This window comes from Triticum urartu, chromosome 1 (assembly GCF_003073215.2).
Source record: "Triticum urartu cultivar G1812 chromosome 1, Tu2.1, whole genome shotgun sequence".
Lineage (NCBI taxonomy): Eukaryota > Viridiplantae > Streptophyta > Magnoliopsida > Poales > Poaceae > Triticum > Triticum urartu.
The window spans coordinates 558,560,843-558,565,242 of NC_053022.1; the positions used below are offsets into that span (position 1 = coordinate 558,560,843).

The 4,400-nt window shown below is 47.8% G+C and overlaps 1 long non-coding RNA gene across 6 annotated transcripts; it reads left to right on the top strand.

Moving 5' to 3' along the window:
* Positions 1 to 301: 301 nt before the first annotated feature.
* LOC125529731 lies at positions 302 to 3,354 on the top strand. 6 transcript variants are annotated; one of them, XR_007292735.1, is made up of 6 exons: positions 302 to 705; positions 778 to 901; positions 1,472 to 1,540; positions 2,165 to 2,206; positions 2,330 to 2,404; positions 2,519 to 3,354. It is a non-coding gene; the product is annotated as an uncharacterized LOC125529731 (long non-coding RNA). The 6 variants fall into 6 exon arrangements; XR_007292729.1 differs by having other exon boundaries at positions 786 to 901; positions 2,522 to 3,354; XR_007292734.1 differs by having other exon boundaries at positions 778 to 1,540.
* Positions 3,355 to 4,400: the final 1,046 nt, after the last annotated feature.

Below are 4,400 nucleotides of genomic sequence, written 5' to 3' on the forward strand. Positions count from 1 at the left end.
GCCTCGCGTACATCGAACATATAAATGACGCTAGAGTACCCGCACAACTGGGGGCTTCGCTGTTTGGAGACGATTTTGACCGCCAGATCGACTTACTCGAAGCGCAACAGTGTTTTTTTGGCTGATGGCGTCTGGTCAGCCTTCCATCTCTTTTAACTTTCGTGACGGCTTTGGAAGAGAATGACGGGTGGGGTCATGAGCCTACAAGGGGCCATCGAGCAGAGGGAGGGTTTCCTGGAGAACTGTGTGAATGAGGCAGACCAATCCTCTCCCAGAAACGAGATCCTAGACAAGAGTCAGACCAATCCTCTCCCAGATACCTAGCGCAATCGGGTCAATCCTCCACGTCCCCTCCTTGCTGCGCCGCCTCCTCCTCCCATCCACTTCTCTGCTCCTCCTCTCGAAGCCCCATTGCGTGGTCGCCGCCGTCGTTCGTCTCTTTCTTCCCACGACGCCTCCCCATCCTCCATCAGCCGTCGTTGGGCGCCGTTGTTCTGGACCGGTCGAATGTCGCTGCCAAGGAGCAGAGGAGGATGGCGGTGGGGAGAAACAGCAGAGGGGCACCGTCGTTCTGCTCACTCAGGGCGTGGGTCAGAGACGGACGAGGAGGCCGAGCAGTCCGGCATGCCGTCGCCTGCCAAGGTCTGGATCCTCCCCCCTCTTCCCTTCCATGGCAGCGCCCCGACCCGCCGCATCTTCCTCCTCGTAAGTCCAGGGGAGAGGAGTGACAGATTTGCCTCGTCTTGCGCGTCATCGGCTTGATAAGTTTTTTTCTAGCTTGGCAGACGGATGGGGCAGGCGAAGAAGAGTGGTGGATCTGCATCCTCGCTGCGGAAGGCTCCCGCTGTGCCGACTCCAACCTGTAGCCTGTTCCGGCTCAGGTTCGTCTTCGTTTTCCTTGGTAGGCACTGTCAGGAACATGAACAATATGTTGCAAGATTTGAAAAATTGATAATCAAGTATTTCCTTCATTTGTGCTCCCTATAACAAGCATAAGGATTAAGGATTCTGTCTCATACTATCAGTAATAAGGACACTTCCACCGCTCAATGACGATGCTTTCTTGGAAGCTCATGAGTCTATCGTAACCATGTCTGCTAGGCATGCATGTGGATATTTACCCAAAAGTTTGCACTTGCATCTCATTCGGTTTGGATTTCCTATGGCTCAAGTTTGTTGCTGTGCTCAGGTTTCAGGAATATTGATATTGTTATCTTGACCCAAAATCTATTGCTGCATCCTGCAAATTTGTGGTCGAGTGTACAACTTACTTTCAGTCAGCAGCTATGCTTTTGCTAAAAGAAATAGATGTTTTAGAAAAACTAACAAAGTTTATGTAGGAACAACACTTGGTTTTATCAACTCCTAGCCTGACAATTAATTGATGTCATCTATTAACTACCAACCTGAAAGTTAGATGTTTCCATCTTTATATTCTAATTTGTTGTTTTTTGATTCACGATATATGGAGGAAACATAAAATGGTGGAGTGCATGATGCTTCACCAGAGTCTGCATTATCGTCAAACGCCTTCCATGAGGTTTGATTTGTTTACACCAGAATTTAGCTATGCTTCCATTTTTTCTTTTGTAGATTATCAGATTTTTCCAAAGCACCATAGTTTTGGCATGCATCTGGAGCTTCGCCTAGAGAGGATGAAACGAAAGTTTTAAGTCCCACTAATTAGATCAAGCAATTGTGTTCTTGAGCTGGTGTGTATAGGTGCAGAGTCCAATTAGTTGTCCTTTGTGCATACACAAGAAAGCTGGAATTTGGAGTATAGACATAAAGCATTGAGACTAATAGCCAGAAACAGAACACAGCATGATGACCTCTTGCTTGAGTGTGACTCTTCTTCACATGTGACTGCTCTCGTTGGAATACCATCCATGCATGACATGTTAAGTAGAACAGAGCGTGTCATACTGCTCGGAATTGTTGTTGCCTCTAGAATGTGATGATCTGAGGGTGTGAACTATTTTTTGTGCAAATTACTTGTTATATAAACTATCTAGGTGGAGTTACAGGACATGAAGAAAAGACATGAGAAAGAAATAGAGTGTAAAATTTGCTATATGGATTAACATGGGAAAATCCCATGAGCCAACTTTTTAGAACTATGCTACAACTTTTATGAGGCCATATTTTTTGTTGAAATCTGCAGGTTATATGATGTGTACATGGCAGTGTTACTGAACAGAAGGAGGTGATTTCTTTGCTCTTTCTATTGAATAATATTGTTCTTCAGTCTTTCTAAGCTAATGAATTTATTAATATTACACAACCTAATTAATGATTATTTCTTCTTTTGGTCACTTGGGTAAGATAGAACATGATGATGCTCTCTTAATTTAGTTTCTCCTCCGCTGACCAAAGCATATAGGAAACACCAGCAACCCTTCTGGTGAGCACCATGTCTATGAACTCATCCCATGCGTATTGTCCTTCTATGAACTGGGGGCATCCATGCGTTGCTAATAAAGCATTTTCCATCCTTTATTTTGCAACTCTGTATCAGCAGTTCTGAGGAAGCGCTCAACCTTGACGTTGATGCGGAGCATCCCAAGGTCATCCCCATGGACCTAACATCGTCTCACCAAGTGCCTAGCGGACCGATGACTAGAGCTAGAGCTAGAGCTCTCGAGACCGAGGTGACCTCTCTCCTTAGTGACATTACATATGATCCTCTCGAGACATGGCTACTACCTAAGTCCGAGACATTGTGCATGATTAGGTACCAAGAAGACCCTCCTGAAGATGCACGTGAAGACGGACAAGCCGCCAAGTCCACGGATGAAGAGGAACGCTGGAAGGAGAAGAAGACACCTCCAGGACCCGGACATCCGGCCCCCAAGCCCTGACGTCCGGCCGCTGAAGACTCCAGCTACCACAGCCTTCCGGCCGCTGAGCCCCTACAGGCCTCGGACTTCCGGCCCCGTCATCCCGGACGTCCGGCCCCTCCCGAGCTCCCGGACATCCAGCCCCCCATCCCAGAAATCCAGACCCTCCCGAGCTCCCGGACAACCGGCCCCCCATCCCGGAAATCCGGACCCCTCCGAACCCGAGAGCAACAAGACAGCAATGCCAGCCCGGACATCCGGCCTTCCCAGCCTGGACATCCGGCCCGACGCCCGGGCGTCCGGCCTCCCTTGTCTGCGCACAGTGAAGGGACAAGGCTCGTGTATCCCTTCTCCCCCCTAGACTATATAAACTCCCCCTCATCCTATGTTCTAGGGTTAGCATTGGTTTAGCTCATTTGAGAGATAGAGCATTGCTCATCCACATCGGATCTACTCCAAGAGAGAGACCGCGGCCTCTACGGAGAAGATCTCTTTGGATTCAAGACCTCCTTGTGGAGAAGACATCAAGACCCCCTCTTGGGCGGCCCCCTCAAGACCTCCTCATGGAGAGGATCGTGCTACTTGCATCGTCCTTAGTTGTCCGTGGACCATGTATCGTTCTATGTATCTGAGGATCTAGCACTTGTGTGACTTGTTCTTGTTAGTTTGAGTGTTCCTCTTCGTTTTCCCTTGTGTTTCCCTCGTTTTCCCTTTTGTGTTCTTCGTGTTCTTCGCAGGATTCCGCTCCTTTCGTGAAAGATAGGGCGATTAGGGTTCTACCCTACATCATCTTGGTATCTAGAGCCATGTTAATCACGATTTCGGAGCTTCCCCGTTGTGTTTCTAGCCTTGTTTTGTTGTTTTTCGTCCTAATTCGAAAATTGCCCCACAAAAATAGCCCAATTTTTTTTGTGATTTGTTGGTGTGTTGAGATTTTGTTGGTTTGGATCCGTGGATTTGCTTTGTTTTGAGTGGATTTAGCTTCCCATCCTTTTCCCCAAATTCCATCTTTAAATTCTTCTGAATTTTGCCCCGGATTTGACCTCCCCATGCGGTGTTCATCACATCCGTCCCCGGATCTAGAGCCCAGACATCCGATGTCTCGGACATCCAGCCTAGACATCTGGCCCCTGGCAGCAACATCTACATCCACCGTCCCATTTTCCGTCCATATTTTCGCCAAATTTTGTTCCGGTGCCAACATATACTTCTGCGTACCTCCACCACTTCCGCATAGCACCACTATATACCCCATAGACAACCACCGCTTACCAACACCATCTCCGACAATTTTGGTCCAATTTTGCTTTGAGAATTTGAGTTGCGGTACCGTATCCTTTTGTGTTTCGGCTATCTAGGTACGGTTCGACATCAACATCACCGCCGCTCATCTTCGCCACGGACGCGTCATCAATAATGACCACATTGACTACACTTTGGTATTCGTGCTACCATTTTGACTCCATACCTTAAGCGAGAACTGTAACCTCGTCTTGGTATTGGATACATCATTCTTGCCATTACATTGATAACCATCATAGCCTTACTCCTTTGTGTCGC